Genomic DNA, 25,630 nt, shown 5'->3' on the forward strand with positions numbered 1-25,630 from the left:
GGCTTTTAACCTAACGGTCCAGGGTTCGAGTCCCTGTTCGGGCGACTCTGTTTTTGAAGAATCATCAAAAATTTAAACTTCAGATCATTTAATTTCCAGTAAAATTATTGAAATTCTATTCCCAATTATTACGGGAGTTCATTTCGTTTCAGCTCGGATAGCTCAGTCGGTAGAGCGTTACGCTTTTAACCTAACGGTCCAGGGTTCGAGTCCCTGTTCGGGCGACTGTGTTTTTGAAGAATCATCAATAATTTAAACTTCAGATCATTTAATTTCCAGTAAAATTATTTAAATTCTAATCCCAATTATTACGGGAGTTCATTTCGTTTCAGCCCGGATAGCTCAGTCGGTAGAGCGTTAAGCTTTTAAATTAACGGTCCAGGGTTCGAGTCCCTGTTCGGGCGACTCTGTTTTTAAAGAATCGTCAATAATTTAAACTTCAGATCATTTCACTTTCAATAAATTTATGTAAATTCTAATTCCAATTATTACGTGAGTTCACCTCGCTTGAGCCCGGATAGCTCAGTCGGTAGAGCGTTAGGCTTTTAACCTAACGGTCCAGGGTTAGAGTACCTGTTCGGGCCATTCTGTTTTTGAAGAATCATCAATAATTTAAACTTCAGATCATTTCACTTTCAATAAATTTATGTAAATTCTAATTCCAATTATTACGGGATTTAACTTCGTTTGAGACAGGATAGCTCAGTCGGTAGAGCGTTAGGCTTTTAACCTAACGGTCCAGGGTTCGAGTCCGTGTTCGGGCGACTCTGTTTTTGAAGAAACATCAAAAATTTAAACTTCAGATCATTTAATTTCCAGTAAAATTATTGAAATTCTTATCCCAATTATTACGGGAGTTCACCTGGCTTGAGCCCGGATAGCTCAGTCGGTAGAGCGTTAGGCTTTTAACCTAACGGTCCAGGGTTCTAGTCCCTGTTCGTGCGACTGTGTTTTTGAAGAATCATCAATAATTTAAACTTCAGATCATCTAATTTCCAGTAAAATTATTGAAATTCTAATCCGAATTATTACCGGAGTTCATTTCGTTTCAGCCCGGATAGCTCAGTCGGTAGAGCGTTAGGCTTTTAACCTAACGGTCCAGGGTTCGAGTCCCTGTTCGGGCGACTCTGTTTTTAAAGAATCGTCAATAATTTAAACTTCAGATCATTTCACTTTCAATAAATTTATGTAAATTCTAATTCCAATTATTACGTGAGTTCACCTCGCTTGAGCCCGGATAGCTCAGTCGGTAGAGCGTTAGGCTTTTAACCTAACGGTCCAGGGTTAGAGTACCTGTTCGGGCCATTCTGTTTTTGAAGAATCATCAATAATTTAAACTTCAGATCATTTCACTTTCAATAAATTTATGTAAATTCTAATTCCAATTATTACGGGATTTAACTTCGTTTGAGACAGGATAGCTCAGTCGGTAGAGCGTTAGGCTTTTAACCTAACGGTCCAGGGTTCGAGTCCCTGTTCGGGCGACTCGGTTTTTGAAGAATCATCAAAAATTTAAACTTCAGATCATTTAATTTCCAGTAAAATTATTGAAATTCTTATCCCAATTATTACGGGAGTTCACCTGGCTTGAGCCCGGATAGCTCAGTCGGTAGAGCGTTAGGCTTTTAACCTAACGGTCCAGGGTTCTAGTCCCTGTTCGGGCGACTGTGTTTTTGAAGAATCATCAATAATTTAAACTTCAGATCATTTAATTTCCAGTAAAATTATTGAAATTCTAATCCCAATTATTACGGGAGTTCATTTCGTATCAGCTCGGATAGCTCAGTCGGTAGAGCGTTAGGCTTCAAACCACGGTCCAGGGTTCGACTCCTTGTTCGGGCGACTGTGTTTTTAAAGAATCATCAATAATTTAAACTTCAGATCATTTAATTTCCAGTAAAATTATTTAAATTCTAATCCCAATTATTACGGGAGATCATTTCGTTTTAGCCCGGATAGCTCAGTCGGTAGAGCGTTAGGCTTTTAACCTAACGGTCCAGGGTTCGAGTCCCTGTTCGGGCGACTCTGTTTTTAAAGAATCGTCAATAATTTAAACTTCAGATCATTTCACTTTCAATAAATTTATGTAAATTCTAATTCCAATTATTACGTGAGTTCACCTCGCTTGAGCCCGGATAGCTCAGTCGGTAGAGCGTTAGGCTTTTAACCTAACGGTCCAGGGTTAGAGTACCTGTTCGGGCCATTCTGTTTTTGAAGAATCATCAATAATTTAAACTTCAGATCATTTCACTTTCAATAAATTTATGTAAATTCTAATTCCAATTATTACGGGATTTAACTTCGTTTGAGACAGGATAGCTCAGTCGGTAGAGCGTTAGGCTTTTAACCTAACGGTCCAGGGTTCGAGTCCCTGTTCGGGCGACTCTGTTTTTGAAGAGTCATCAAAAATTTAAACTTCAGATCATTTAATTTCCAGTAAAATTATGGAAATTCTTATCCCAATTATTACGGGAGTTCACCTGGCTTGAGCCCGGATAGCTCAGTCGGTAGAGCGTTAGGCTTTTAACCTAACGGTCCAGGGTTCTAGTCCCTGTTCGGGCGACTGTGTTTTTGAAGAATCATCAATAATTTAAACTTCAGATCATTTAATTTCCAGTAAAATTATTGAAATTCTAATCCGAATTATTACGGGAGTTCATTTCGTTTCAGCCCGGATAGCTCAGTCGGTAGAGCGTTAGGCTTTTAACCTAACGGTCCAGGGTTCGAGTCCCTGTTCGGGCGACTCTGTTTTTAAAGAATCGTCAATAATTTAAACTTCAGATCATTTCACTTTCAATAAATTTATGTAAATTCTAATTCCAATTATTACGTGAGTTCACCTCGCTTGAGCCCGGATAGCTCAGTCGGTAGAGCGTTAGGCTTTTAAAATAACGGTCCAGGGTTAGAGTACCTGTTCGGGCCATTCTGTTTTTGAAGAATCATCAATAATTTAAACTTCAGATCATTTCACTTTCAATAAATTTATGTAAATTCTAATTCCAATTATTACGGGATTTAACTTCGTTTGAGACAGGATAGCTCAGTCGGTAGAGCGTTAGGCTTTTAACCTAACGGTCCAGGGTTCGAGAACCTGTTCGGGCCATTCTGTTTTTGAAGAATCATCAATAATTTAAACTTCAGATCATTTAATTTCCAGTAAAATTATTGAAATTCTAATCCCAATTATTACGGGAGTTCATTTCGTTTCAGCTCGGATAGCTCAGTCGGTAGAGCATTAGGATTCAAACCACGGTCCAGGGTTCGACTCCTTGTTCGGGCGACTGTGTTTTTGAAGAATCATCAATAATTTTAACTTCAGATCATTTAATTTCCAGTGAAATTATTGAAATTCTAATCCCAATTATTACGGGAGTTCATTTCGTTTCAGCCCGGATAGCTCAGTCGGTAGAGCGTAAAGCTTTTAACCTAACGGTCCAGGGTTCGAGTCCCTGTTCGGGCGACTCTGTTTTTAAAGAATCGTCAATAATTTAAACTTCAGATCATTTCACTTTCAATAAATTTATGTAAATTCTAATTCCAATTATTACGTGAGTTCACCTCGCTTGAGCCCGGATAGCTCAGTCGGTAGAGCGTTAGGCTTTTAACCTAACGGTCCAGGGTTCGAGTACCTGTTCGGACCATTCTGTTTTTGAAGAATCATCAATAATTTAAACTTCAGATCATTTAATTTCCAGTAAAATTATTGAAATTCTTATTCCAATTTTTACGGGAGTTCATCTCGCTTGAGCCCGGATAGCTCAGTCGGTAGAGCGTTAGGCTTTTAACCTAACGGTCCAGGGTTCTAGTCCCTGTTCGGGCGACTGTGTTTTTGAAGAATCATCAATAATTTAAACTTCAGATCATTTAATTTCCAGTAAAATAATTGAAATTCTAATCCCAATTATTACGGGAGTTCATTTCGTTTCAGCTCGGATAGCTCAGTCGGTAGAGCGTTAGGCTTTTAACCTAACGGTCCAGGGTTCGAGTCCCTGTTCGGGCGACTCTGTTTTTAAAGAATCGTCAATAATTTAAACTTCAGACCATTTCACTTTCAATAAATTTATGTAAATTCTAATTCCAATTATTACGTGAGTTCACCTCGCTTGAGCCCGGATAGCTCAGTCGGTAGAGCGTTAAGCTTTTAACCTAACGGTCCAGGGTTAGAGTACCTGTTCGTGCCATTATGTTTTTGAAGAATCATCAATAATTTAAACTTCAGATCATTTCACTTTCAATAAATTTATGTAAATTCTAATTCCAATTATTACGGGATTTAACTTCGTTTGAGACAGGATAGCTCAGTCGGTAGAGCGTTAGGCTTTGAACCTAACGGTCCAGGGTTCGAGTCCCTGTTCGGGCGACTCGGTTTTTGAAGAATCATCAAAAATTTAAACTTCAGATCATTTAATTTCCAGTAAAATTATTGAAATTCTTATCCCAATTATTACGGGAGTTCACCTGGCTTGAGCCCGGATAGCTCAGTCGGTAGAGCGTTAGGCTTTTAACCTAACGGTCCAGGGTTCTAGTCCCTGTTCGGGCGACTGTGTTTTTGAAGAATCATCAATAATTTAAACTTCAGATCATTTAATTTCCAGTAAAATTATTGAAATTCTAATCCCAATTATTACGGGAGTTCATTTCGTTTCAGCCCGGATAGCTCAGTCGGTAGAGCGTTAGGCTTTTAACCTAACGGTCCAGGGTTCGAGTCCCTGTTCGGGCGACTCTGTTTTTAAAGAATCGTCAATAATTTAAACTTCAGATCATTTCACTTTCAATAAATTTATGTAAATTCTAATTCCAATTATTACGTGAGTTCACCTCCCTTGAGCACGGATAGCTCAGTCGGTAGAGCGTTAGGCTTTTAACCTAACGGTCCAGGGTTAGAGTACCTGTTCGGGCCATTCTGTTTTTGAAGAATCATCAATAATTTAAACTTCAGATCATTTCACTTTCAATAAATTTATGTAAATTCTAATTCCAATTATTACGGGATTTAACTTCGTTTGAGACAGGATAGCTCAGTCGGTAGAGCGTTAGGCTTTTAACCTAACGGTCCAGGGTTCGAGTCCCTGTTCGGGCGACTCGGTTTTTGAAGAATCATCAAAAATTTAAACTTCAGATCATTTAATTTCCAGTAAAATTATTGAAATTCTTATCCCAATTATTACGGGAGTTCACCTGGCTTGAGCCCGGATAGCTCAGTCGGTAGAGCGTTAGGCTTTTAACCTAACGGTCCAGGGTTCTAGTCCCTGTTCGGGCGACTGTGTTTTTGAAGAATCATCAATAATTTAAACTTCAGATCATTTAATTTCCAGTAAAATTATTGAAATTCTAATCCCAATTATTACTGGAGTTCATTTCGTTTCAGCCCGGATAGCTCAGTCGGTAGAGCGTTAGGCTTTTTACCCAACGGTCCAGGGTTCGAGTCCCTGTTCGGGCGACTCTGTTTTTAAAGAATCGTCAATAATTTAAACTTCAGATCATTTCACTTTCAATAAATTTATGTAAATTCTAATTCCAACTATTACGTGAGTTCACTTCGCTTGAGCCCGGATAGCTCAGTCGGTAGAGCGTTAGGCTTTTAACCTAACGGTCCAGGGTTCGAGAACCTGTTCGGGCCATTCTGTTTTTGAAGAATCATCAATAATTTAAACTTCAGATCATTTAATTTCCAGTAAAATTATTGAAATTCTAATCCCAATTATTACGGGAGTTCATTTCGTTTCAGCTCGGATAGCTCAGTCGGTAGAGCATTAGGATTCAAACCACGGTCCAGGGTTCGACTCCTTGTTCGGGCGACTGTGTTTTTGAAGAATCATCAATAATTTTAACTTCAGATCATTTAATTTCCAGTGAAATTATTGAAATTCTAATCCCAATTATTACGGGAGTTCATTTCGTTTCAGCCCGGATAGCTCAGTCGGTAGAGCGTAAAGCTTTTAACCTAACGGTCCAGGGTTCGAGTCCCTGTTCGGGCGACTCTGTTTTTAAAGAATCGTCAATAATTTAAACTTCAGATCATTTCACTTTCAATAAATTTATGTAAATTCTAATTCCAATTATTACGTGAGTTCACCTCGCTTGAGCCCGGATAGCTCAGTCGGTAGAGCGTTAGGCTTTTAACCTAACGGTCCGGGGTTCGAGTACCTGTTCGGGCCATTCTGTTTTTGAAGAATCATCAATAATTTAAACTTCAGATCATTTAATTTCCAGTAAAATTATTGAAATTCTTATTCCAATTTTTACGGGAGTTCATCTCGCTTGAGCCCGGATAGCTCAGTCGGTAGAGCGTTAGGCTTTTAACCTAACGGTCCAGGGTTCTAGTCCCTGTTCGGGCGACTGTGTTTTTGAAGAATCATCAATAATTTAAACTTCAGATCATTTAATTTCCAGTAAAATAATTGAAATTCTAATCCCAATTATTACGGGAGTTCATTTCGTTTCAGCTCGGATAGCTCAGTCGGTAGAGCGTTAGGCTTTTAACCTAACGGTCCAGGGTTCGAGTCCCTGTTCGGGCGACTCTGTTTTTAAAGAATCGTCAATAATTTAAACTTCAGACCATTTCACTTTCAATAAATTTATGTAAATTCTAATTCCAATTATTACGTGAGTTCACCTCGCTTGAGCCCGGATAGCTCAGTCGGTAGAGCGTTAAGCTTTTAACCTAACGGTCCAGGGTTAGAGTACCTGTTCGGGCCATTATGTTTTTGAAGAATCATCAATAATTTAAACTTCAGATCATTTCACTTTCAATAAATTTATGTAAATTCTAATTCCAATTATTACGGGATTTAACTTCGTTTGAGACAGGATAGCTCAGTCGGTAGAGCGTTAGGCTTTGAACCTAACGGTCCAGGGTTCGAGTCCCTGTTCGGGCGACTCGGTTTTTGAAGAATCATCAAAAATTTAAACTTCAGATCATTTAATTTCCAGTAAAATTATTGAAATTCTAATCCCAATTATTACTGGAGTTCATTTCGTTTCAGCCCGGATAGCTCAGTCGGTAGAGCGTTAGGCTTTTAACTTAACGGTCCAGGGTTCGAGTCCCTGTTCGGGCGACTGTGTTTTTGAAGAATCATAAATAATTTAAACTTCACATCATTTAATTTCCAGTAAAATTATTGAAATTCTAATCCCAATTATTACGGGAGTTCATTTCGCTTCAGCTCGGATAGCTCAGTCGGTAGAGCGTTAGGCTTCAAACCACGGTCCAGGGTTCGACTCCTTGTTCGGGCGACTGTGTTTTTGAAGAATCATCAATAATTTAAACTTCAGATCATTTAATTTCCAGTAAAATTATTGAAATTCTAATCCCAATTATTACGGGAGTTCTTCTCGTTTCAGCTCGGATAGCTCAGTCGGTAGAGCATTAGGATTCAAACCACGGTCCAGGGTTCGACTCCTTGTTCGGGCGACTGTGTTTTTGAAGAATCATCAATAATTTAAACTTCAGATCATTTAATTTCCAGTAAAATTATTGAAATTCTAATCCCAATTATTACGGGAGTTCATTTCGTTTCAGCCCGGATAGCTCAGTCGGTAGAGCGTTAGGCTTTTAACCTAACGGTCCAGGGTTCGAGTCCCTGTTCGGGCGACTCTGTTTTTAAAGAATCGTCAATAATTTAAACTTCAGATCATTTCACTTTCAATAAATTTATGTAAATTCTAATTCCAATTATTACGTGAGTTCACCTCCCTTGAGCACGGATAGCTCAGTCGGTAGAGCGTTAGGCTTTTAACCTAACGGTCCAGGGTTAGAGTACCTGTTCGGGCCATTCTGTTTTTGAAGAATCATCAATAATTTAAACTTCAGATCATTTCACTTTCAATAAATTTATGTAAATTCTAATTCCAATTATTACGGGATTTAACTTCGTTTGAGACAGGATAGCTCAGTCGGTAGAGCGTTAGGCTTTTAACCTAACGGTCCAGGGTTCGAGTCCCTGTTCGGGCGACTCGGTTTTTGAAGAATCATCAAAAATTTAAACTTCAGATCATTTAATTTCCAGTAAAATTATTGAAATTCTTATCCCAATTATTACGGGAGTTCACCTGGCTTGAGCCCGGATAGCTCAGTCGGTAGAGCGTTAGGCTTTTAACCTAACGGTCCAGGGTTCTAGTCCCTGTTCGGGCGACTGTGTTTTTGAAGAATCATCAATAATTTAAACTTCAGATCATTTAATTTCCAGTAAAATTATTGAAATTCTAATCCCAATTATTACTGGAGTTCATTTCGTTTCAGCCCGGATAGCTCAGTCGGTAGAGCGTTAGGCTTTTAACCCAACGGTCCAGGGTTCGAGTCCCTGTTCGGGCGACTCTGTTTTTAAAGAATCGTCAATAATTTAAACTTCAGATCATTTCACTTTCAATAAATTTATGTAAATTCTAATTCCAACTATTACGTGAGTTCACCTCGCTTGAGCCCGGATAGCTCAGTCGGTAGAGCGTTAGGCTTTTAACCTAACGGTCCAGGGTTAGAGTACCTGTTCGGGCCATTCTGTTTTTGAAGAATCATCAATAATTTAAACTTCAGATCATTTCACTTTCAATAAATTTATGTAAATTCTAATTCCAATTATTACGGGATTTAACTTCGTTTGAGACAGGATAGCTCAGTCGGTAGAGCGTTAGGCTTTTAACCTAACGGTCCAGGGTTCGAGTACCTGTTCGGGCGATTCTGTTTTTGAAGAATCATCAATAATTTAAACTTCAGATCATTTAATTTCCAGTAAAATTATTGAAATTCTTATTCCAATTATTACGGGAGTTCACCTCGCTTGAGCCCGGGTAGCTCAGTCGGTTGAGCGTTAGGCTTTTAACCTAACGGTCCAGGGTTCCACTCCTTGTTCGGGCGACTCTGTTTTTGAAGAATCATCAATAATTTAAACTTCAGATCATTTAATTTCCAGAAAAATTATTGAAATTCTAATCCCAATTATTACGGGAGTTCATTTCGTTTCAGCCCGGATAGCTCAGTCGGTAGAGCGTTAAGCTTTTAACCTAACGGTCCAGGGTTCGAGTCCCTGTTCGGGCGACTCTGTTTTTAAAGAATCGTCAATAATTTAAACTTCAGATCATTTCACTTTCAATAAATTTATGTAAATTCTAATTCCAATTATTACGTGAGTTCACCTCGCTTGAGCCCGGATAGCTCAGTCGGTAGACCGTTAGGCTTTTAACCTAACGGTCCAGGGTTCGAGTACCTGTTCGGGCCATTCTGTTTTTGAAGAATCATCAATAATTTAAACTTCAGATCATTTTATTTCCAGTAAAATTATTGAAATTCTTATTCCAATTATTACGGGAGTTCACCTCGCTTGAGCCCGGATAGCTCAGTCGGTAGAGCGTTAGGCTTTTAACCTAACGGTCCAGGGTTCTAGTCCCTGTTCGGGCGACTGTGTTTTTGAAGAATCATCAATAATTTAAACTTCAGATCATTTCACTTTCAATAAATTTATGTAAATTCTAATTCCAATTATTACGTGAGTTCACCTCGCTTGAGCCCGGATAGCTCAGTCGGTAGAGCGTTAGGCTTTTAACCTAACGGTCCAGGGTTAGAGTACCTGTTCGGGCCATTCTGTTTTTGAAGAATCATCAATAATTTAAACTTCAGATCATTTCACTTTCAATAAATTTATGTAAATTCTAATTCCAATTATTACGGGATTTAACTTCGTTTGAGACAGGATAGCTCAGTCGGTAGAGCGTTAGGCTTTTATTCTAACGGTCCAGGGTTCGAGTCCCTGTTCGGGCGACTCGGTTTTTGAAGAATCATCAAAAATTTAAACTTCAGATCATTTAATTTCCAGTAAAATTATTGAAATTCTTATCCCAATTATTACGGGAGTTCACCTGGCTTGAGCCCGGATAGCTCAGTCGGTAGAGCGTTAGGCTTTTAACCTAACGGTCCAGGGTTCTAGTCCCTGTTCGGGCGACTGTGTTTTTGAAGAATCATCAATAATTTAAACTTCAGATCATTTAATTTCCAGTAAAATTATTGAAATTCTAATCCCAATTATTACTGGAGTTCATTTCGTTTCAGCCCGGATAGCTCAGTCGGTAGAGCGTTAGGCTTTTAACCCAACGGTCCAGGGTTCGAGTCCCTGTTCGGGCGACTCTGTTTTTAAAGAATCGTCAATAATTTAAACTTCAGATCATTTCACTTTCAATAAATTTATGTAAATTCTAATTCCAACTATTACGTGAGTTCACCTCGCTTGAGCCCGGATAGCTCAGTCGGTAGAGCGTTAGGCTTTTAACCTAACGGTCCAGGGTTAGAGTACCTGTTCGGGCCATTCTGTTTTTGAAGAATCATCAATAATTTAAACTTCAGATCATTTCACTTTCAATAAATTTATGTAAATTCTAATTCCAATTATTACGGGATTTAACTTCGTTTGAGACAGGATAGCTCAGTCGGTAGAGCGTTAGGCTTTTAACCTAACGGTCCAGGGTTCGAGTACCTGTTCGGGCGATTCTGTTTTTGAAGAATCATCAATAATTTAAACTTCAGATCATTTAATTTCCAGTAAAATTATTGAAATTCTTATTCCAATTATTACGGGAGTTCACCTCGCTTGAGCCCGGGTAGCTCAGTCGGTTGAGCGTTAGGCTTTTAACCTAACGGTCCAGGGTTCCACTCCTTGTTCGGGCGACTGTGTTTTTGAAGAATCATCAATAATTTAAACTTCAGATCATTTAATTTCCAGAAAAATTATTGAAATTCTAATCCCAATTATTACGGGAGTTCATTTCGTTTCAGCCCGGATAGCTCAGTCGGTAGAGCGTTAAGCTTTTAACCTAACGGTCCAGGGTTCGAGTCCCTGTTCGGGCGACTCTGTTTTTAAAGAATCGTCAATAATTTAAACTTCAGATCATTTCACTTTCAATAAATTTATGTAAATTCTAATTCCAATTATTACGTGAGTTCACCTCGCTTGAGCCCGGATAGCTCAGTCGGTAGACCGTTAGGCTTTTAACCTAACGGTCCAGGGTTCGAGTACCTGTTCGGGCCATTCTGTTTTTGAAGAATCATCAATAATTTAAACTTCAGATCATTTTATTTCCAGTAAAATTATTGAAATTCTTATTCCAATTATTACGGGAGTTCACCTCGCTTGAGCCCGGATAGCTCAGTCGGTAGAGCGTTAGGCTTTTAACCTAACGGTCCAGGGTTCTAGTCCCTGTTCGGGCGACTGTGTTTTTGAAGAATCATCAATAATTTAAACTTCAGATCATTTCACTTTCAATAAATTTATGTAAATTCTAATTCCAATTATTACGTGAGTTCACCTCGCTTGAGCCCGGATAGCTCAGTCGGTAGAGCGTTAGGCTTTTAACCTAACGGTCCAGGGTTAGAGTACCTGTTCGGGCCATTCTGTTTTTGAAGAATCATCAATAATTTAAACTTCAGATCATTTCACTTTCAATAAATTTATGTAAATTCTAATTCCAATTATTACGGGATTTAACTTCGTTTGAGACAGGATAGCTCAGACGGTAGAGCGTTAGGCTTTTAACCTAACGGTCCAGGGTTCGAGTCCCTGTTCGGGCGACTCGGTTTTTGAAGAATCATCAAAAATTTAAACTTCAGATCATTTAATTTCCAGTAAAATTATTGAAATTCTTATCCCAATTATTTCGGGAGTTCACCTGGCTTGAGCCCGGATAGCTCAGTCGGTAGAGCGTTAGGCTTTTAACCTAACGGTCCAGGGTTCTAGTCCCTGTTCGGGCGACTGTGTTTTTGAAGAATCATCAATAATTTAAACTTCAGATCATTTAATTTCCAGTAAAATTATTGAAATTCTAATCCCAATTATTACTGGAGTTCATTTCGTTTCAGCCCGGATAGCTCAGTCGGTAGAGCGTTAGGCTTTTAACCTAACGGTCCAGGGTTAGAGTACCTGTTCGGGCCATTATGTTTTTGAAGAATCATCAATAATTTAAACTTCAGATCATTTCACTTTCAATAAATTTATGTAAATTCTAATTCCAATTATTACGTGAGTTCACCTCGCTTGAGCCCGGATAGCTCAGTCGGTAGAGCGTTAGGCTTTTAACCTAACGGTCCAGGGTTAGAGTACCTGTTCGGGCCATTCTGTTTTTGAAGAATCATCAATAATTTAAACTTCAGATCATTTCACTTTCAATAAATTTATGTAAATTCTAATTCCAATTATTACGGGATTTAACTTCGTTTGAGACAGGATAGCTCAGTCGGTAGAGCGTTAGGCTTTTAACCTAACGGTCCAGGGTTCGAGTCCCTGTTCGGGCGACTCGGTTTTTGAAGAATCATCAAAAATTTAAACTTCAGATCATTTAATTTCCAGTAAAATTATTGAAATTCTTATCCCAATTATTACGGGAGTTCACCTGGCTTGAGCCCGGATAGCTCAGTCGGTAGAGCGTTAGGCTTTTAACCTAACGGTCCAGGTTTCTAGTCCCTGTTCGGGCGACTGTGTTTGTGAAGAATCATCAATAATTTAAACTTCAGATCATTTAATTTCCAGTAAAATTATTGAAATTCTAATCCCAATTATTACGGGAGTTCATTTCGTTTCAGCCCGGATAGCTCAGTCGGTAGAGCGTTAGGCTTTTAACCTAACGGTCCAGGGTTCGAGTCCCTGTTCGGGCGACTCTGTTTTTAAAGAATCGTCAATAATTTAAACTTCAGATCATTTCACTTTCAATAAATTTATGTAAATTCTAATTCCAATTATTACGTGAGTTCACCTCGCTTGAGCCCGGATAGCTCAGTCGGTAGAGCGTTAGGCTTTTAACCTAACGGTCCAGGGTTCGAGTACCTGTTCGGGCCATTCTGTTTTTGAAGAATCATCAATAATTTAAACTTCAGATCATTTTATTTCCAGTAAAATTATTGAAATTCTTATTCCAATTATTACGGGAGTTCACCTCGCTTGAGCCCGGATAGCTCAGTCGGTAGAGCGTTAGGCTTTTAACCTAACGGTCCAGGGTTCTAGTCCCTGTTCGGGCGACTGTGTTTTTGAAGAATCATCAATAATTTAAACTTCAGATCATTTCACTTTCAATAAATTTGTGTAAATTCTAATTCCAATTATTACGTGAGTTCACCTCGCTTGAGCCCGGATAGCTCAGTCGGTAGAGCGTTAGGCTTTTAACCTAACGGTCCAGGGTTAGAGTACCTGTTCGGGCCATTCTGTTTTTAAAGAATCGTCAATAATTTAAACTTCAGATCATTTCACTTTCAATAAATTTATGTAAATTCTAATTCCAACTATTACGTGAGATCACCTCGCTTGAGCCCGGATAGCTCAGTCGGTAGAGCGTTAGGCTTTTAACCTAACGGTCCAGGGTTAGAGTACCTGTTCAGGCCATTCTGTTTTTGAAGAATCATCAATAATTTAAACTTCAGATCATTTCACTTTCAATAAATTTATGTAAATTCTAATTCCAATTATTACGGGATTTAACTTCGTTTGAGACAGGATAGCTCAGTCGGTAGAGCGTTAGGCTTTTAACCTAACGGTCCAGGGTTCGAGTACCTGTTCGGGCGATTCTGTTTTTGAAGAATCATCAATAATTTAAACTTCGGATCATTTAATTTCCAGTAAAATTATTGAAATTCTTATTCCAATTATTACGGGAGTTCACCTCGCTTGAGCCCGGGTAGCTCAGTCGGTAGAGCGTTAGGCTTTTAACCTAACGGTCCAGGGTTCGAGTCCCTGTTCGGGCGACTGTGTTTTTGAAGAATCATCAATAATTTAAACTTCAGATCATTTAATTTCCAGTAAAATTATTGAAATTCTAATCCCAATTATTACGGGAGTTCATTTCGTTTCAGCTCGGATAGCTCAGTCGGTAGAGCATTAGGATTCAAACCACGGTCCAGGGTTCGACTCCTTGTTCGGGCGACTGTGTTTTTGAAGAATCATCAATAATTTAAACTTCAGATCATTTAATTTCCAGTAAAATTATTGAAATTCTAATCCCAATTATTACGGGAGTTCATTTCGTTTCAGCCCGGATAGCTCAGTCGGTAGAGCTTTAAGCTTTTAACCTAACAGTCCAGGGTTCGAGTCCCTGTTCGGGCGATTCTGTTTTTGAAGAATCATCAATAATTTAAACTTCAGATCATTTAATTTCCAGTAAAATTATTGAAATTCTTATTCCAATTATTACGGGAGTTCACCTCGCTTGAGCCCGGGTAGCTCAGTCGGTAGAGCGTTAGGCTTTTAACCTAACGGTCCAGGGTTCGAGTCCCTGTTCGGGCGACTCTGTTTTTAAAGAATCGTCAATAATTTAAACTTCAGATCATTTCACTTTCAATAAATTTATGTAAATTCTAATTCCATTTATTACGTGAGTTCACCTCGCTTGAGCCCGGATAGCTCAGTCGGTAGAGCGTTAGGCTTTTAACCTAACGGTTCAGGGTTCGAGTACCTGTTCGGGCCATTCTGTTTTTGAAGAATCATCAATAATTTAAACTTCAGATCATTTCACTTTCAATAAATTTATGTAAATTCTAATTCCAATTATTACGGGATTTAACTTCGTTTGAGACAGGATAGCTCAGTCGGTAGAGCGTTAGGCTTTTAACCTAACGGTCCAGGGTTCGAGTACCTGTTCGGGCGATTCTGTTTTTGAAGAATCATCAATAATTTAAACTTCGGATCATTTAATTTCCAGTAAAATTATTGAAATTCTTATTCCAATTATTACGGGAGTTCACCTCGCTTGAGCCCGGGTAGCTCAGTCGGTAGAGCGTTAGGCTTTTAACCTAACGGTCCAGGGTTCGAGTCCCTGTTCGGGCGACTGTGTTTTTGAAGAATCATCAATAATTTAAACTTCAGATCATTTAATTTCCAGTAAAATTATTGAAATTCTAATCCCAATTATTACGGGAGTTCATTTCGTTTCAGCTCGGATAGCTCAGTCGGTAGAGCATTAGGATTCAAACCACGGTCCAGGGTTCGACTCCTTGTTCGGGCGACTGTGTTTTTGAAGAATCATCAATAATTTAAACTTCAGATCATTTAATTTCCAGTAAAATTATTGAAATTCTAATCCCAATTATTACGGGAGTTCATTTCGTTTCAGCCCGGATAGCTCAGTCGGTAGAGCTTTAAGCTTTTAACCTAACAGTCCAGGGTTCGAGTCCCTGTTCGGGCGATTCTGTTTTTGAAGAATCATCAATAATTTAAACTTCAGATCATTTAATTTCCAGTAAAATTATTGAAATTCTTATTCCAATTATTACGGGAGTTCACCTCGCTTGAGCCCGGGTAGCTCAGTCGGTAGAGCGTTAGGCTTTTAACCTAACGGTCCAGGGTTCGAGTCCCTGTTCGGGCGACTCTGTTTTTAAAGAATCGTCAATAATTTAAACTTCAGATCATTTCACTTTCAATAAATTTATGTAAATTCTAATTCCATTTATTACGTGAGTTCACCTCGCTTGAGCCCGGATAGCTCAGTCGGTAGAGCGTTAGGCTTTTAACCTAACGGTTCAGGGTTCGAGTACCTGTTCGGGCCATTCTGTTTTTGAAGAATCATCAATAATTTAAACTTCAGATCATTTCACTTTCAATAAATTTATGTAAATTCTAATTCCAATTATTACGGGATTTAACTTCGTTTGAGACAGGATAGCTCAGTCGGTAGAGCGTTAGGCTTTTAACCTAACGGTCCAGGGTTCGAGTACCTGTTCGGGCGATTCTGTTTTTGAAGAATCATCAATAATTTAAACTTCGGATCATTTAATTTCCAGTAAAATTATTGAAATTCTTATTCCAATTATTACGGGAGTTCACCTCGCTTGAGCCCGGGTAGCTCAGTCGGTAGAGCGTTAGGCTTTTAACCTAACGGTCCAGGGTTCGAGTCCCTGTTCGGGCGACTGTGTTTTTGAAGAATCATCAATAATTTAAACTTCAGATCATTTAATTTCCAGTAAAATTATTGAAATTCTAATCCCAATTATTACGGGAGTTCATTTCGTTTCAGCTCGGATAGCTCAGTCGGTAGAGCATTATTATTCAAACCACGGTCCAGGGTTCGACTCCTTGTTCGGGCGACTGTGTTTTTGAAGAATCATCAATAATTTAAACTTCAGATCATTTAATTTCCAGTAAAATTATTGAAATTCTAATCCCAATTATTACGGGAGTTCATTACGTTTCAGCCCGGATAGCTCAGTCGGTAGAGCTTTAAGCTTTTAACCTAACGGTCCAGGGTTCGAGTCCCTGTTCGGGCGATTCTGTTTTTGAAGAATCATCAATAATTTAAACTTCAGATCATTTAATTTCCAGTAAAATTATTGAAATTCTTATTCCAATTATTACGGGAGTTCACCTCGCTTGAGCCCGGGTAGCTCAGTCGGTAGAGCGTTAGGCTTTTAACCTAACGGTCCAGGGTTCGAGTCCCTGTTCGGGCGACTCTGTTTTTAAAGAATCGTCAATAATTTAAACTTCAGATCATTTCACTTTCAATAAATTTATGTAAATTCTAATTCCAATTATTACGTGAGTTCACCTCGCTTGAGCCCGGATAGCTCAGTCGGTAGAGCGTTAGGCTTTTAACCTAACGGTTCAGGGTTCGAGTACCTGTTCGGGCCATTCTGTTTTTGAAGAATCATCAATAATTTAAACTTCAGATCATTTCACTTTCAATAAATTTATGTAAATTCTAATTCCAATTATTACGGGATTTAACTTCGTTTGAGACAGGATAGCTCAGTCGGTAGAGCGTTACGGTTTTAACCTAACGGTCCAGGGTTCGAGTACCTGTTCGGGCGACTGTGTTTTTGAAGAATCATCAATAATTTAAACTTCAGATCATTTAATTTCCAGTAAAATTATTGAAATTCTTATTCCAATTATTACGGGAGTTCACCTCGCTTGAGCCCGGGTAGCTCAGTCGGTAGAGCGTTAGGCTTTTAACCTAACGGTCCAGGGTTCGAGTCCCTGTTCGGGCGACTGTGTTTTTGAAGAATCATCAATAATTTAAACTTCAGATCATTTAATTTCCAGTAAAATTATTGAAATTCTAATCCCAATTATTACGGGAGTTCATTTCGTTTCAGCTCGGATAGCTCAGTCGGTAGAGCATTAGGATTCAAACCACGGTCCAGGGTTCGACTCCTTGTTCGGGCGACTGTGTTTTTGAAGAATCATCAATAATTTAAACTTCAGATCATTTAATTTCCAGTAAAATTATTGAAATTCTAATCCCAATTATTACGGGAGTTCATTTCGTTTCAGCCCGGATAGCTCAGTCGGTAGAGCTTTAAGCTTTTAACCTAACGGTCCAGGGTTCGAGTCCCTGTTCGGGCGATTCTGTTTTTGAAGAATCATCAATAATTTAAACTTCAGATCATTTAATTTCCAGTAAAATTATTGAAATTCTTATTCCAATTATTACGGGAGTTCACCTCGCTTGAGCCCGGGTAGCTCAGTCGGTAGAGCGTTAGGCTTTTAACCTAACGGTCCAGGGTTCGAGTCCCTGTTCGGGCGACTCTGTTTTTAAAGAATCGTCAATAATTTAAACTTCAGATCATTTCACTTTCAATAAATTTATGTAAATTCTAATTCCAATTATTACGTGAGTTCACCTCGCTTGAGCCCGGATAGCTCAGTCGGTAGAGCGTTAGGCTTTTAACCTAACGGTTCAGGGTTCGAGTACCTGTTCGGGCCATTCTGTTTTTGAAGAATCATCAATAATTTAAACTTCAGATCATTTCACTTTCAATAAATTTATGTAAATTCTAATTCCAATTATTACGGGATTTAACTTCGTTTGAGACAGGATAGCTCAGTCGGTAGAGCGTTACGGTTTTAACCTAACGGTCCAGGGTTCGAGTACCTGTTCGGGCGACTGTGTTTTTGAAGAATCATCAATAATTTAAACTTCAGATCATTTAATTTCCAGTAAAATTATTGAAATTCTAATCCCAATTATTACGGGAGTTCATTTCGTTTCAGCTCGGATAGCTCAGTCGGTAGAGCGTTAGGCTTCAAACCACGGTCCAGGGTTCGACTCCTTGTTCGGGCGACTGTGTTTTTGAAGAATCATCAATAATTTAAACTTCAGATCATTTAATTTCCAGTAAAATTATTGAAATTCTAATCCCAATTATTACGGGAGTTCATTTCGTTTCAGCCCGGATAGCTCATTCGGTAGAGCGTTAAGCTTTTAACCTAACGGTCCAGGGTTCGAGTCCCTGTTCGGGCGACTCTGTTTTTAAAGAATCGTCAATAATTTAAACTTCAGATCATTTCACTTTCAATAAATTTATGTAAATTCTAATTCCAGTTATTACGTGAGTTCACCTCGCTTGAGCCCGGATAGCTCAGTCGGTAGAGCGTTAGGCTTTTAACCTAACGGTCCAGGGTTCGAGTACCTGTTCGGGCCATTCTGTTTTTGAAGAATCATCAATAATTTAAACTTCAGATCATTTCACTTTCAATAAATTTATGTAAATTCTAATTCCAATTATTACGGGATTTAACTTCGTTTGAGACAGGATAGCTCAGTCGGTAGAGCGTTAGGCTTTTAACCTAACGGTCCAGGGTTCGAGTCCCTGTTCGGGCGACTCTGTTTTTGAAGAATCATCAAAAATTTAAACTTCAGATCATTTAATTTCCAGTAAAATTATTGAAATTCTTATCCCAATTATTACGGGAGTTCACCTGGCTTGAGCCCGGATAGCTCAGTCGGTAGAGCGTTAGGCTTTTAACCTAACGGTCCAGGTTTCTAAATCCTGTTCGGGCGACTGTGTTTTTGAAGAATCATCAATAATTTAAACTTCAGATAATTTAATTTCAAGTAATATTATTGAAATTCTAATCCCAATTATTACGGGAGTTCATTTCGTTTCAGCCCGGATAGCTCAGTCGGTAGAGCATTAGGCTTTTAACCTAACGGTCCAGGGTTCGAGTCCCTGTTCGGGCGACTCTGTTTTTAAAGAATCGTCAATAATTTAAACTTCAGATCATTTCACTTTCAATAAATTTATGTAAATTCTAATTCCAATTATTACGGGATTTAACTTCGTTTGAGACAGGATAGCTCAGTCGGTAGAGCGTTAGGCTGTTTAACCTAACGGTCCAGGGTTCGAGTCCCTGTTCGGGCGACTCTGTTTTTGAAGAATCATCAATAATTTAAACTTCAGATCATTTAATTTCCAGTAAATTATTGAAATTCTTATTCCAATTATTTCGGGAGTTCACCTCGCTTGAGCCCAGATAGCTCAGTCGGTAGAGCGTTAGGCTTTTAACCTTACGGTAAAGGGTTCGAGTCCCTGTTCGGGCGACTGTGTTTTTGAAGAATCATCAATAATTTAAACTTCAGATCATTTAATTTCCAGTAAAATTATCGAAATTCTAATCCCAATTATTACGGGAGTTCATTTCGTTTCAGCTCGGATAGCTCAGTCGGTAGAGCGTTAGGCTTCAAACCACGGTCCAGGGTTCGATTCCTTGTTCGGGCGACTCTTTTTTTAAAGAATCATCAATAATTTAAATTTCAGATCATTTAATTTCCAGTAAAATTATTGAAATTCTTATCCCAATTATTACGGGAGTTCACCTCGCTTGAGCCCGGATAGCTCAGTCGGTAGAGCGTTAGGCTTTTAACCTAACGGTCCAGGGTTCGAGTCCCTGTTCGGGCGACTGTGTTTTTGAAGAATCATCAATAATTTAAACTTCAGATCATTTAATTTCCAGTAAAATTATTGAAATTCTTATCCCAATTATTACGGGAGTTCACCTCGCTTGAGCCCGGATAGCTCAGTCGGTAGAGCGTTAGGCTTTTAACCTAACGGTCCAGAGTTCGAGTCCCTGTTCGGGCGACTGTGTTTTTGAAGAATCATCAATAATTTAAACTTCAGATCATTTAATTTCCAGTAAAATTATTGAAATTCTAATCCCAATTATTACGGGAGTTCATTTCGCTTCAGCTCGGATAGCTCAGTCGGTAGAGCGTTAGGCTTCAAACCACGGTCCAGGGTTCGACTCCTTGTTCGGGCGACTGTGTTTTTGAAGAATCATCAATAATTTAAACTTCAGATCATTTAATTTCCAGTAAAATTATTGAAATTCTAATCCCAATTATTACGGGAGTTCATTTCGTTTCAGCCCGGATAGCTCAGTCGGTAGAGCGTTAAGCTTTTAACCTAACGGTCCAGGGTTCGAGTCCCTGTTCGGGCGACTCTGTTTTTGAAGAATCATCAATAATTTAAACTTCAGATCATTTAATTTCCAGTAAAATTATTGAAATTCTTATTCCAATTATTACGGGAGTTCACTTCGCTTGAGCCCAGATAGCTCAGTCGGTAGAGCGTTAGGCTTTTAACCTAACGGTAAAGGGTTCGAGTCCCTGTTCGGGCGACTGTGTTTTTGAAGAATCATCAATAATTTAAACTTCAGATCATTTAATTTCCAGTAAAATTATTGAAATTCTAATCCCAATTATTACGGGAGTTCATTTCGTTTCAGCTCGGATAGCTCAGTCGGTAGAGCGTTAGGCTTCAAACCACGGTCCAGGGTTCGACTCCTTTTTCGGGCGACTCTTTTTTTAAAGAATCATCAATAATTTAAACTTCAGATCATTTAATTTCCAGTAAAATTATTGAAATTCTTATCCCAATTATTACGGGAGTTCACCTCGCTTGAGCCAGGATAGCTCAGTCGGTAGAGCGTTAGGCTTTTAACCTAACGGTCCAGGGTTCGAGTCCCTGTTCGGGCGACTGTGTTTTTGAAGAATCATCAATAATTTAAACTTCAGATCATTTAATTTCCAGTAAAATTATTGAAATTCTAATCCCAATTATTACGGGAGTTCATTTCGTTTCAGCTCGGATAGCTCAGTCGGTAGAGCGTTAGGCTTCAAACCACGGTCCAGGGTTCGACTCCTTGTTCGGGCGACTGTGTTTTTGAAGAATCATCAATAATTTAAACTTCAGATCATTTAATTTCCAGTAAAATTATTGAAATTCTAATCCCAATTATTACGGGAGTTCATTTCGTTTCAGCTCGGATAGCTCAGTCGGTAGAACATTAGGATTCAAACCACGGTCCAGGGTTCGACTCCTTGTTCGGGCGACTGTGTTTTTGAAGAATCATCAATAATTTAAACTTCAGATCATTTAATTTCCAGTAAAATTATTGAAATTCTAATCCCAATTATTACGGGAGTTCATTTCGTTTCAGCCCGGATAGCTCAGTCGGTAGAGCGTTAAGCTTTTAACTTAACGGTCCAGGGTTCGATTCCCTGTTCGGGCGACTCTGTTTTTAAAGAATCGTCAATAATTTAAACTTCAGATCATTTCACTTTCAATAAATTTATGTAAATTCTAATTCCAATTATTACGTGAGTTCACCTCGCTTGAGCCCGGATAGCTCAGTCGGTAGAGCGTTAGGCTTTTAACCTAACGGTCCAGGGTTCGACTCCTTGTTCGGGCGACTGTGTTTTTGAAGAATCATCAATAATTTAAACTTCAGATCATTTAATTTCCAGTAAAATTATTGAAATTCTAATCCCAATTATTACGGGAGTTCATTTCGTTTCAGCTCGGATAGCTCAGTCGGTAGAGCATTAGGATTCAAACCACGATCCAGGGTTCGACTCCTTGTTCGGGCGACTGTGTTTTTGAAGAATCATCAATAATTTAAACTTCAGATCATTTAATTTCCAGTAAAATTATTGAAATTCTAATCCCAATTATTACGGGAGTTCATTTCGTTTCAGCCCGGATAGCTCAGTCGGTAGAGCGTTAAGCTTTTAACCTAACGGTCCAGGGTTCGAGTCCCTGTTCGGGCGACTCTGTTTTTAAAGAATCGTCAATAATTTAAACTTCAGATCATTTCACTTTCAATAAATTTATGTAAATTCTAATTCCAATTATTACGTGAGTTCACCTCGCTTGAGCCCGGATAGCTCAGTCGGTAGAGCGTTAGGCTTTTAACCTAACGGTCCAGGGTTCGACTCCTTGTTCAGGCGACTGTGTTTTTGAAGAATCATCAATAATTTAAACTTCAGATCATTTAATTTCCAGTACAATTATTGAAATTCTAATCCCAATTATTACGGGAGTTCATTTCGTTTCAGCTCGGATAGCTCAGTCGGTAGAGCATTAGGATTCAAACCACGGTCCAGGGTTCGACTCCTTGTTCGGGCGACTGTGTTTTTGAAGAATCATCAATAATTTAAACTTCAGATCATTTAATTTCCAGTAAAATTATTGAAATTCTAATCCCAATTATTACGGGAGTTCATTTCGTTTCAGCCCGGATAGCTCAGTCGGTAGAGCGTTAAGCTTTTAACCTAACGGTCCAGGGTTCGAGTCCCTGTTCGGGCGACTGTGTTTTTGAAGAATCATCAATAATTTAAACTTCAGATCATTTAATTTCCAGTAAAATTATTGAAATTCTAATCCCAATTATTACGGGAGTTCATTTCGTTTCAGCTCGGATAGCTCAGTCGGTAGAGCATTAGGATTCAAACCACGGTCCAGGGTTCGACTCCTTGTTCGGGCGACTGTGTTTTTGAAGAATCATCAATAATTTAAACTTCAGATCATTTAATTTCCAGTAAAATTATTGAAATTCTAATCCCAATTATTACGGGAGTTCATTTCGTTTCAGCCCGGATAGCTCAGTCGGTAGAGCGTTAAGCTTTTAACTTAACGGTCCAGGGTTCGAGTCCCTGTTCGGGCGACTCTGTTTTTAAAGAATCGTCAATAATTTAAACTTCAGATCATTTCACTTTCAATAAATTTATGTAAATTCTAATTCCAATTATTACGTGAGTTCACCTCGCTTGAGCCCGGATAGCTCAGTCGGTAGAGCGTTAGGCTTTTAACCTAACGGTCCAGGGTTCGAGTCCCTGTTCGGGCGACTGTGTTTTTGAAGAATCATCAATAATTTAAACTTCAGATCATTTAATTTCCAGTAAAATTATTGAAATTCTTATCCCAATTATTACGGGAGTTCACCTCGCTTGAGCCCGGATAGCTCAGTCGGTAGAGCGTTAAGCTTTTAACCTAACGGTCCAGGGTTCGAGTCCCTGTTCGGGCGACTCTGTTTTTAAAGAATCGTCAATAATTTAAACTTCAGATCATTTCACTTTCAATAAATTTATGTAAATTCTAATTCCAATTATTACGTGAGTTCACCTCGCTTGAGCCCGGATAGCTCAGTCGGTAGAGCGTTAGGCTTTTAACCTAACGGTCCAGGGTTCGACTCCTTGTTCGGGCGACTGTGTTTTTGAAGAATCATCAATAATTTAAACTTCAGATCATTTAATTTCCAGTAAAATTATTGAAATTCTAATCCCAATTATTACGGGAGTTCATTTCGTTTCAGCTCGGATAGCTCAGTCGGTAGAGCATTAGGATTCAAACCACGGTCCAGGGTTCGACTCCTTGTTCGGGCGACTGTGTTTTTGAAGAATCATCAATAATTTAAACTTCAGATCATTTAATTTCCAGTAAAATTATTGAAATTCTAATCCCAATTATTACGGGAGTTCACTTCGTTTCAGCCCGGATAGCTCAGTCGGTAGAGCGTTAAGCTTTTAACCTAACGGTCCAGGGTTCGAGTCCCTGTTCGGGCGACTCTGTTTTTAAAGAATCGTCAATAATTTAAACTTCAGATCATTTCACTTTCAATAAATTTATGTAAATTCTAATTCCAATTATTACGTGAGTTCACCTCGCTTGAGCCCGGATAGCTCAGTCGGTAGAGCGTTAGGCTTTTAACCTAACGGTCCAGGGTTCGACTCCTTGTTCAGGCGACTGTGTTTTTGAAGAATCATCAATAATTTAAACTTCAGATCATTTAATTTCCAGTACAATTATTGAAATTCTAATCCCAATTATTACGGGAGTTCATTTCGTTTCAGCTCGGATAGCTCAGTCGGTAGAGCATTAGGATTCAAACCACGGTCCAGGGTTCGACTCCTTGTTCGGGCGACTGTGTTTTTGAAGAATCATCAGTAATTTAAACTTCAGATCATTTAATTTCCAGTAAAATTATTGAAATTCTAATCCCAATTATTACGGGAGTTCATTTCGTTTCAGCCCGGATAGCTCAGTCGGTAGAGCGTTAAGCTTTTAACCTAACGGTCCAGGGTTCGAGTCCCTGTTCGGGCGACTGTGTTTTTGAAGAATCATCAATAATTTAAACTTCAGATCATTTAATTTCCAGTAAAATTATTGAAATTCTAATCCCAATTATTACGGGAGTTCATTTCGTTTCAGCTCGGATAGCTCAGTCGGTAGAGCATTAGGATTCAAACCACGGTCCAGGGTTCGACTCCTTGTTCGGGCGACTGTGTTTTTGAAGAATCATCAATAATTTAAACTTCAGATCATTTAATTTCCAGTAAAATTATTGAAATTCTAATCCCAATTATTACGGGAGTTCATTTCGTTTCAGCCCGGATAGCTCAGTCGGTAGAGCGTTAAGCTTTTAACTTAACGGTCCAGGGTTCGAGTCCCTGTTCGGGCGACTCTGTTTTTAAAGAATCGTCAATAATTTAAACTTCAGATCATTTCACTTTCAATAAATTTATGTAAATTCTAATTCCAATTATTACGTGAGTTCACCTCGCTTGAGCCCGGATAGCTCAGTCGGTAGAGCGTTAGGCTTTTAACCTAACGGTCCAGGGTTCGAGTCCCTGTTCGGGCGACTGTGTTTTTGAAGAATCATCAATAATTTAATCTTCAGATCATTTAATTTCCAGTAAAATTATTGAAATTCTTATCCCAATTATTACGGGAGTTCACCTCGCTTGAGCCCGGATAGCTCAGTCGGTAGAGCGTTAAGCTTTTAACCTAACGGTCCAGGGTTCGAGTCCCTGTTCGGGCGACTCTGTTTTTAAAGAATCGTCAATAATTTAAACTTCAGATCATTTCACTTTCAATAAATTTATGTAAATTCTAATTCCAATTATTACGTGAGTTCACCTCGCTTGAGCCCGGATAGCTCAGTCGGTAGAGCGTTAGGCTTTTAACCTAACGGTCCAGGGTTCGACTCCTTGTTCGGGCGACTGTGTTTTTGAAGAATCATCAATAATTTAAACTTCAGATCATTTAATTTCCAGTAAAATTATTGAAATTCTAATCCCAATTATTACGGGAGTTCACTTCGTTTCAGCCCGGATAGCTCAGTCGGTAGAGCGTTAAGCTTTTAACCTAACGGTCCAGGGTTCGAGTCCCTGTTCGGGCGACTCTGTTTTTAAAGAATCGTCAATAATTTAAACTTCAGATCATTTCACTTTCAATAAATTTATGTAAATTCTAATTCCAATTATTACGTGAGTTCACCTCGCTTGAGCCCGGATAGCTCAGTCGGTAGAGCGTTAGGCTTTTAACCTAACGGTCCAGGGTTCGAGTCCCTGTTCGGGCGACTGTGTTTTTGAAGAATCATCAATAATTTAAACTTCAGATCATTTAATTTCCAGTAAAATTATTGAAATTCTAATCCCAATTATTACGGGAGTTCATTTCGTTTCAGCTCGGATAGCTCAGTCGGTAGAGCATTAGGATTCAAACCACGGTCCAGGGTTCGACTCCTTGTTCGGGCGACTGTGTTTTTGAAGAATCATCAATAATTTAAACTTCAGATCATTTAATTTCCAGTAAAATTATTGAAAT

General features: G+C 38.8%; 74 non-coding genes across 74 annotated transcripts; all 74 read left to right on the forward strand.

Annotated features, from left to right (window-relative positions):
* The first annotated feature begins 151 nt into the window (after positions 1-151).
* Positions 152-224, forward strand: TRNAK-UUU (transfer RNA lysine (anticodon UUU)). Its single transcript has one exon. It is a non-coding gene; the product is annotated as a tRNA-Lys (tRNA).
* An 827-nt stretch (positions 225-1,051) lies between these two features.
* Positions 1,052-1,124, forward strand: TRNAK-UUU (transfer RNA lysine (anticodon UUU)). Its single transcript has one exon. It is a non-coding gene; the product is annotated as a tRNA-Lys (tRNA).
* Positions 1,125-1,591: 467 nt separating this feature from the next.
* TRNAK-UUU (transfer RNA lysine (anticodon UUU)) lies at positions 1,592-1,664 on the forward strand. The gene has a single exon. It is a non-coding gene; the product is annotated as a tRNA-Lys (tRNA).
* Positions 1,665-1,949: 285 nt separating this feature from the next.
* On the forward strand, positions 1,950-2,022 carry TRNAK-UUU (transfer RNA lysine (anticodon UUU)). The gene has a single exon. It is a non-coding gene; the product is annotated as a tRNA-Lys (tRNA).
* Positions 2,023-2,489: 467 nt separating this feature from the next.
* Positions 2,490-2,562, forward strand: TRNAK-UUU (transfer RNA lysine (anticodon UUU)). Its single transcript has one exon. It is a non-coding gene; the product is annotated as a tRNA-Lys (tRNA).
* A 107-nt stretch (positions 2,563-2,669) lies between these two features.
* On the forward strand, positions 2,670-2,742 carry TRNAK-UUU (transfer RNA lysine (anticodon UUU)). The gene has a single exon. It is a non-coding gene; the product is annotated as a tRNA-Lys (tRNA).
* A 645-nt stretch (positions 2,743-3,387) lies between these two features.
* On the forward strand, positions 3,388-3,460 carry TRNAK-UUU (transfer RNA lysine (anticodon UUU)). The gene has a single exon. It is a non-coding gene; the product is annotated as a tRNA-Lys (tRNA).
* Positions 3,461-3,747: 287 nt separating this feature from the next.
* TRNAK-UUU (transfer RNA lysine (anticodon UUU)) lies at positions 3,748-3,820 on the forward strand. Its single transcript has one exon. It is a non-coding gene; the product is annotated as a tRNA-Lys (tRNA).
* A 107-nt stretch (positions 3,821-3,927) lies between these two features.
* TRNAK-UUU (transfer RNA lysine (anticodon UUU)) lies at positions 3,928-4,000 on the forward strand. The gene has a single exon. It is a non-coding gene; the product is annotated as a tRNA-Lys (tRNA).
* Positions 4,001-4,287: 287 nt separating this feature from the next.
* TRNAQ-UUG (transfer RNA glutamine (anticodon UUG)) lies at positions 4,288-4,365 on the forward strand. The gene has a single exon. It is a non-coding gene; the product is annotated as a tRNA-Gln (tRNA).
* Positions 4,366-4,467: 102 nt separating this feature from the next.
* TRNAK-UUU (transfer RNA lysine (anticodon UUU)) lies at positions 4,468-4,540 on the forward strand. Its single transcript has one exon. It is a non-coding gene; the product is annotated as a tRNA-Lys (tRNA).
* A 107-nt stretch (positions 4,541-4,647) lies between these two features.
* Positions 4,648-4,720, forward strand: TRNAK-UUU (transfer RNA lysine (anticodon UUU)). The gene has a single exon. It is a non-coding gene; the product is annotated as a tRNA-Lys (tRNA).
* Positions 4,721-5,187: 467 nt separating this feature from the next.
* TRNAK-UUU (transfer RNA lysine (anticodon UUU)) lies at positions 5,188-5,260 on the forward strand. Its single transcript has one exon. It is a non-coding gene; the product is annotated as a tRNA-Lys (tRNA).
* A 107-nt stretch (positions 5,261-5,367) lies between these two features.
* On the forward strand, positions 5,368-5,440 carry TRNAK-UUU (transfer RNA lysine (anticodon UUU)). The gene has a single exon. It is a non-coding gene; the product is annotated as a tRNA-Lys (tRNA).
* Positions 5,441-5,905: 465 nt separating this feature from the next.
* TRNAK-UUU (transfer RNA lysine (anticodon UUU)) lies at positions 5,906-5,978 on the forward strand. Its single transcript has one exon. It is a non-coding gene; the product is annotated as a tRNA-Lys (tRNA).
* Positions 5,979-6,085: 107 nt separating this feature from the next.
* TRNAK-UUU (transfer RNA lysine (anticodon UUU)) lies at positions 6,086-6,158 on the forward strand. The gene has a single exon. It is a non-coding gene; the product is annotated as a tRNA-Lys (tRNA).
* Positions 6,159-6,265: 107 nt separating this feature from the next.
* On the forward strand, positions 6,266-6,338 carry TRNAK-UUU (transfer RNA lysine (anticodon UUU)). Its single transcript has one exon. It is a non-coding gene; the product is annotated as a tRNA-Lys (tRNA).
* Positions 6,339-6,445: 107 nt separating this feature from the next.
* On the forward strand, positions 6,446-6,518 carry TRNAK-UUU (transfer RNA lysine (anticodon UUU)). The gene has a single exon. It is a non-coding gene; the product is annotated as a tRNA-Lys (tRNA).
* A 287-nt stretch (positions 6,519-6,805) lies between these two features.
* On the forward strand, positions 6,806-6,883 carry TRNAQ-UUG (transfer RNA glutamine (anticodon UUG)). The gene has a single exon. It is a non-coding gene; the product is annotated as a tRNA-Gln (tRNA).
* A 102-nt stretch (positions 6,884-6,985) lies between these two features.
* On the forward strand, positions 6,986-7,058 carry TRNAK-UUU (transfer RNA lysine (anticodon UUU)). The gene has a single exon. It is a non-coding gene; the product is annotated as a tRNA-Lys (tRNA).
* A 463-nt stretch (positions 7,059-7,521) lies between these two features.
* Positions 7,522-7,594, forward strand: TRNAK-UUU (transfer RNA lysine (anticodon UUU)). The gene has a single exon. It is a non-coding gene; the product is annotated as a tRNA-Lys (tRNA).
* Positions 7,595-8,061: 467 nt separating this feature from the next.
* TRNAK-UUU (transfer RNA lysine (anticodon UUU)) lies at positions 8,062-8,134 on the forward strand. Its single transcript has one exon. It is a non-coding gene; the product is annotated as a tRNA-Lys (tRNA).
* Positions 8,135-8,241: 107 nt separating this feature from the next.
* TRNAK-UUU (transfer RNA lysine (anticodon UUU)) lies at positions 8,242-8,314 on the forward strand. Its single transcript has one exon. It is a non-coding gene; the product is annotated as a tRNA-Lys (tRNA).
* A 647-nt stretch (positions 8,315-8,961) lies between these two features.
* TRNAK-UUU (transfer RNA lysine (anticodon UUU)) lies at positions 8,962-9,034 on the forward strand. The gene has a single exon. It is a non-coding gene; the product is annotated as a tRNA-Lys (tRNA).
* Positions 9,035-9,321: 287 nt separating this feature from the next.
* Positions 9,322-9,394, forward strand: TRNAK-UUU (transfer RNA lysine (anticodon UUU)). The gene has a single exon. It is a non-coding gene; the product is annotated as a tRNA-Lys (tRNA).
* A 467-nt stretch (positions 9,395-9,861) lies between these two features.
* Positions 9,862-9,934, forward strand: TRNAK-UUU (transfer RNA lysine (anticodon UUU)). The gene has a single exon. It is a non-coding gene; the product is annotated as a tRNA-Lys (tRNA).
* A 107-nt stretch (positions 9,935-10,041) lies between these two features.
* Positions 10,042-10,114, forward strand: TRNAK-UUU (transfer RNA lysine (anticodon UUU)). Its single transcript has one exon. It is a non-coding gene; the product is annotated as a tRNA-Lys (tRNA).
* Positions 10,115-10,761: 647 nt separating this feature from the next.
* TRNAK-UUU (transfer RNA lysine (anticodon UUU)) lies at positions 10,762-10,834 on the forward strand. The gene has a single exon. It is a non-coding gene; the product is annotated as a tRNA-Lys (tRNA).
* A 287-nt stretch (positions 10,835-11,121) lies between these two features.
* On the forward strand, positions 11,122-11,194 carry TRNAK-UUU (transfer RNA lysine (anticodon UUU)). The gene has a single exon. It is a non-coding gene; the product is annotated as a tRNA-Lys (tRNA).
* Positions 11,195-11,661: 467 nt separating this feature from the next.
* TRNAK-UUU (transfer RNA lysine (anticodon UUU)) lies at positions 11,662-11,734 on the forward strand. Its single transcript has one exon. It is a non-coding gene; the product is annotated as a tRNA-Lys (tRNA).
* Positions 11,735-12,561: 827 nt separating this feature from the next.
* On the forward strand, positions 12,562-12,634 carry TRNAK-UUU (transfer RNA lysine (anticodon UUU)). The gene has a single exon. It is a non-coding gene; the product is annotated as a tRNA-Lys (tRNA).
* A 107-nt stretch (positions 12,635-12,741) lies between these two features.
* Positions 12,742-12,814, forward strand: TRNAK-UUU (transfer RNA lysine (anticodon UUU)). The gene has a single exon. It is a non-coding gene; the product is annotated as a tRNA-Lys (tRNA).
* Positions 12,815-12,921: 107 nt separating this feature from the next.
* On the forward strand, positions 12,922-12,994 carry TRNAK-UUU (transfer RNA lysine (anticodon UUU)). The gene has a single exon. It is a non-coding gene; the product is annotated as a tRNA-Lys (tRNA).
* Positions 12,995-13,641: 647 nt separating this feature from the next.
* Positions 13,642-13,714, forward strand: TRNAK-UUU (transfer RNA lysine (anticodon UUU)). The gene has a single exon. It is a non-coding gene; the product is annotated as a tRNA-Lys (tRNA).
* Positions 13,715-13,999: 285 nt separating this feature from the next.
* On the forward strand, positions 14,000-14,072 carry TRNAK-UUU (transfer RNA lysine (anticodon UUU)). The gene has a single exon. It is a non-coding gene; the product is annotated as a tRNA-Lys (tRNA).
* A 107-nt stretch (positions 14,073-14,179) lies between these two features.
* Positions 14,180-14,252, forward strand: TRNAK-UUU (transfer RNA lysine (anticodon UUU)). The gene has a single exon. It is a non-coding gene; the product is annotated as a tRNA-Lys (tRNA).
* Positions 14,253-14,359: 107 nt separating this feature from the next.
* Positions 14,360-14,432, forward strand: TRNAK-UUU (transfer RNA lysine (anticodon UUU)). Its single transcript has one exon. It is a non-coding gene; the product is annotated as a tRNA-Lys (tRNA).
* A 287-nt stretch (positions 14,433-14,719) lies between these two features.
* On the forward strand, positions 14,720-14,792 carry TRNAK-UUU (transfer RNA lysine (anticodon UUU)). Its single transcript has one exon. It is a non-coding gene; the product is annotated as a tRNA-Lys (tRNA).
* Positions 14,793-15,077: 285 nt separating this feature from the next.
* Positions 15,078-15,150, forward strand: TRNAK-UUU (transfer RNA lysine (anticodon UUU)). The gene has a single exon. It is a non-coding gene; the product is annotated as a tRNA-Lys (tRNA).
* A 107-nt stretch (positions 15,151-15,257) lies between these two features.
* On the forward strand, positions 15,258-15,330 carry TRNAK-UUU (transfer RNA lysine (anticodon UUU)). Its single transcript has one exon. It is a non-coding gene; the product is annotated as a tRNA-Lys (tRNA).
* A 107-nt stretch (positions 15,331-15,437) lies between these two features.
* TRNAK-UUU (transfer RNA lysine (anticodon UUU)) lies at positions 15,438-15,510 on the forward strand. Its single transcript has one exon. It is a non-coding gene; the product is annotated as a tRNA-Lys (tRNA).
* Positions 15,511-15,797: 287 nt separating this feature from the next.
* Positions 15,798-15,870, forward strand: TRNAK-UUU (transfer RNA lysine (anticodon UUU)). Its single transcript has one exon. It is a non-coding gene; the product is annotated as a tRNA-Lys (tRNA).
* Positions 15,871-16,155: 285 nt separating this feature from the next.
* Positions 16,156-16,228, forward strand: TRNAK-UUU (transfer RNA lysine (anticodon UUU)). The gene has a single exon. It is a non-coding gene; the product is annotated as a tRNA-Lys (tRNA).
* Positions 16,229-16,335: 107 nt separating this feature from the next.
* TRNAK-UUU (transfer RNA lysine (anticodon UUU)) lies at positions 16,336-16,408 on the forward strand. The gene has a single exon. It is a non-coding gene; the product is annotated as a tRNA-Lys (tRNA).
* A 107-nt stretch (positions 16,409-16,515) lies between these two features.
* TRNAK-UUU (transfer RNA lysine (anticodon UUU)) lies at positions 16,516-16,588 on the forward strand. The gene has a single exon. It is a non-coding gene; the product is annotated as a tRNA-Lys (tRNA).
* A 287-nt stretch (positions 16,589-16,875) lies between these two features.
* Positions 16,876-16,948, forward strand: TRNAK-UUU (transfer RNA lysine (anticodon UUU)). The gene has a single exon. It is a non-coding gene; the product is annotated as a tRNA-Lys (tRNA).
* A 285-nt stretch (positions 16,949-17,233) lies between these two features.
* On the forward strand, positions 17,234-17,306 carry TRNAK-UUU (transfer RNA lysine (anticodon UUU)). Its single transcript has one exon. It is a non-coding gene; the product is annotated as a tRNA-Lys (tRNA).
* A 107-nt stretch (positions 17,307-17,413) lies between these two features.
* On the forward strand, positions 17,414-17,486 carry TRNAK-UUU (transfer RNA lysine (anticodon UUU)). Its single transcript has one exon. It is a non-coding gene; the product is annotated as a tRNA-Lys (tRNA).
* A 107-nt stretch (positions 17,487-17,593) lies between these two features.
* On the forward strand, positions 17,594-17,666 carry TRNAK-UUU (transfer RNA lysine (anticodon UUU)). The gene has a single exon. It is a non-coding gene; the product is annotated as a tRNA-Lys (tRNA).
* A 465-nt stretch (positions 17,667-18,131) lies between these two features.
* TRNAK-UUU (transfer RNA lysine (anticodon UUU)) lies at positions 18,132-18,204 on the forward strand. The gene has a single exon. It is a non-coding gene; the product is annotated as a tRNA-Lys (tRNA).
* A 107-nt stretch (positions 18,205-18,311) lies between these two features.
* TRNAK-UUU (transfer RNA lysine (anticodon UUU)) lies at positions 18,312-18,384 on the forward strand. The gene has a single exon. It is a non-coding gene; the product is annotated as a tRNA-Lys (tRNA).
* Positions 18,385-18,851: 467 nt separating this feature from the next.
* On the forward strand, positions 18,852-18,924 carry TRNAK-UUU (transfer RNA lysine (anticodon UUU)). The gene has a single exon. It is a non-coding gene; the product is annotated as a tRNA-Lys (tRNA).
* A 645-nt stretch (positions 18,925-19,569) lies between these two features.
* On the forward strand, positions 19,570-19,642 carry TRNAK-UUU (transfer RNA lysine (anticodon UUU)). Its single transcript has one exon. It is a non-coding gene; the product is annotated as a tRNA-Lys (tRNA).
* A 107-nt stretch (positions 19,643-19,749) lies between these two features.
* Positions 19,750-19,822, forward strand: TRNAK-UUU (transfer RNA lysine (anticodon UUU)). The gene has a single exon. It is a non-coding gene; the product is annotated as a tRNA-Lys (tRNA).
* Positions 19,823-20,107: 285 nt separating this feature from the next.
* On the forward strand, positions 20,108-20,180 carry TRNAK-UUU (transfer RNA lysine (anticodon UUU)). Its single transcript has one exon. It is a non-coding gene; the product is annotated as a tRNA-Lys (tRNA).
* A 465-nt stretch (positions 20,181-20,645) lies between these two features.
* TRNAK-UUU (transfer RNA lysine (anticodon UUU)) lies at positions 20,646-20,718 on the forward strand. The gene has a single exon. It is a non-coding gene; the product is annotated as a tRNA-Lys (tRNA).
* A 463-nt stretch (positions 20,719-21,181) lies between these two features.
* On the forward strand, positions 21,182-21,254 carry TRNAK-UUU (transfer RNA lysine (anticodon UUU)). The gene has a single exon. It is a non-coding gene; the product is annotated as a tRNA-Lys (tRNA).
* A 107-nt stretch (positions 21,255-21,361) lies between these two features.
* TRNAK-UUU (transfer RNA lysine (anticodon UUU)) lies at positions 21,362-21,434 on the forward strand. Its single transcript has one exon. It is a non-coding gene; the product is annotated as a tRNA-Lys (tRNA).
* Positions 21,435-21,719: 285 nt separating this feature from the next.
* On the forward strand, positions 21,720-21,792 carry TRNAK-UUU (transfer RNA lysine (anticodon UUU)). Its single transcript has one exon. It is a non-coding gene; the product is annotated as a tRNA-Lys (tRNA).
* Positions 21,793-21,899: 107 nt separating this feature from the next.
* TRNAK-UUU (transfer RNA lysine (anticodon UUU)) lies at positions 21,900-21,972 on the forward strand. Its single transcript has one exon. It is a non-coding gene; the product is annotated as a tRNA-Lys (tRNA).
* A 285-nt stretch (positions 21,973-22,257) lies between these two features.
* TRNAK-UUU (transfer RNA lysine (anticodon UUU)) lies at positions 22,258-22,330 on the forward strand. The gene has a single exon. It is a non-coding gene; the product is annotated as a tRNA-Lys (tRNA).
* Positions 22,331-22,615: 285 nt separating this feature from the next.
* Positions 22,616-22,688, forward strand: TRNAK-UUU (transfer RNA lysine (anticodon UUU)). The gene has a single exon. It is a non-coding gene; the product is annotated as a tRNA-Lys (tRNA).
* Positions 22,689-22,795: 107 nt separating this feature from the next.
* TRNAK-UUU (transfer RNA lysine (anticodon UUU)) lies at positions 22,796-22,868 on the forward strand. Its single transcript has one exon. It is a non-coding gene; the product is annotated as a tRNA-Lys (tRNA).
* A 107-nt stretch (positions 22,869-22,975) lies between these two features.
* TRNAK-UUU (transfer RNA lysine (anticodon UUU)) lies at positions 22,976-23,048 on the forward strand. The gene has a single exon. It is a non-coding gene; the product is annotated as a tRNA-Lys (tRNA).
* A 107-nt stretch (positions 23,049-23,155) lies between these two features.
* Positions 23,156-23,228, forward strand: TRNAK-UUU (transfer RNA lysine (anticodon UUU)). The gene has a single exon. It is a non-coding gene; the product is annotated as a tRNA-Lys (tRNA).
* Positions 23,229-23,513: 285 nt separating this feature from the next.
* Positions 23,514-23,586, forward strand: TRNAK-UUU (transfer RNA lysine (anticodon UUU)). Its single transcript has one exon. It is a non-coding gene; the product is annotated as a tRNA-Lys (tRNA).
* A 107-nt stretch (positions 23,587-23,693) lies between these two features.
* TRNAK-UUU (transfer RNA lysine (anticodon UUU)) lies at positions 23,694-23,766 on the forward strand. Its single transcript has one exon. It is a non-coding gene; the product is annotated as a tRNA-Lys (tRNA).
* A 285-nt stretch (positions 23,767-24,051) lies between these two features.
* On the forward strand, positions 24,052-24,124 carry TRNAK-UUU (transfer RNA lysine (anticodon UUU)). The gene has a single exon. It is a non-coding gene; the product is annotated as a tRNA-Lys (tRNA).
* Positions 24,125-24,409: 285 nt separating this feature from the next.
* TRNAK-UUU (transfer RNA lysine (anticodon UUU)) lies at positions 24,410-24,482 on the forward strand. Its single transcript has one exon. It is a non-coding gene; the product is annotated as a tRNA-Lys (tRNA).
* A 107-nt stretch (positions 24,483-24,589) lies between these two features.
* TRNAK-UUU (transfer RNA lysine (anticodon UUU)) lies at positions 24,590-24,662 on the forward strand. The gene has a single exon. It is a non-coding gene; the product is annotated as a tRNA-Lys (tRNA).
* Positions 24,663-24,769: 107 nt separating this feature from the next.
* On the forward strand, positions 24,770-24,842 carry TRNAK-UUU (transfer RNA lysine (anticodon UUU)). Its single transcript has one exon. It is a non-coding gene; the product is annotated as a tRNA-Lys (tRNA).
* Positions 24,843-24,949: 107 nt separating this feature from the next.
* TRNAK-UUU (transfer RNA lysine (anticodon UUU)) lies at positions 24,950-25,022 on the forward strand. The gene has a single exon. It is a non-coding gene; the product is annotated as a tRNA-Lys (tRNA).
* A 107-nt stretch (positions 25,023-25,129) lies between these two features.
* TRNAK-UUU (transfer RNA lysine (anticodon UUU)) lies at positions 25,130-25,202 on the forward strand. The gene has a single exon. It is a non-coding gene; the product is annotated as a tRNA-Lys (tRNA).
* A 107-nt stretch (positions 25,203-25,309) lies between these two features.
* On the forward strand, positions 25,310-25,382 carry TRNAK-UUU (transfer RNA lysine (anticodon UUU)). The gene has a single exon. It is a non-coding gene; the product is annotated as a tRNA-Lys (tRNA).
* The last annotated feature ends 248 nt before the right edge of the window (positions 25,383-25,630 follow it).

Source organism: Phalangium opilio, unplaced genomic scaffold (genome assembly GCF_054372755.1).
Source record: "Phalangium opilio isolate 3A_F unplaced genomic scaffold, DU_Popi_V2 ptg001170l_1, whole genome shotgun sequence".
NCBI classification, from domain to species: domain Eukaryota; kingdom Metazoa; phylum Arthropoda; class Arachnida; order Opiliones; family Phalangiidae; genus Phalangium; species Phalangium opilio.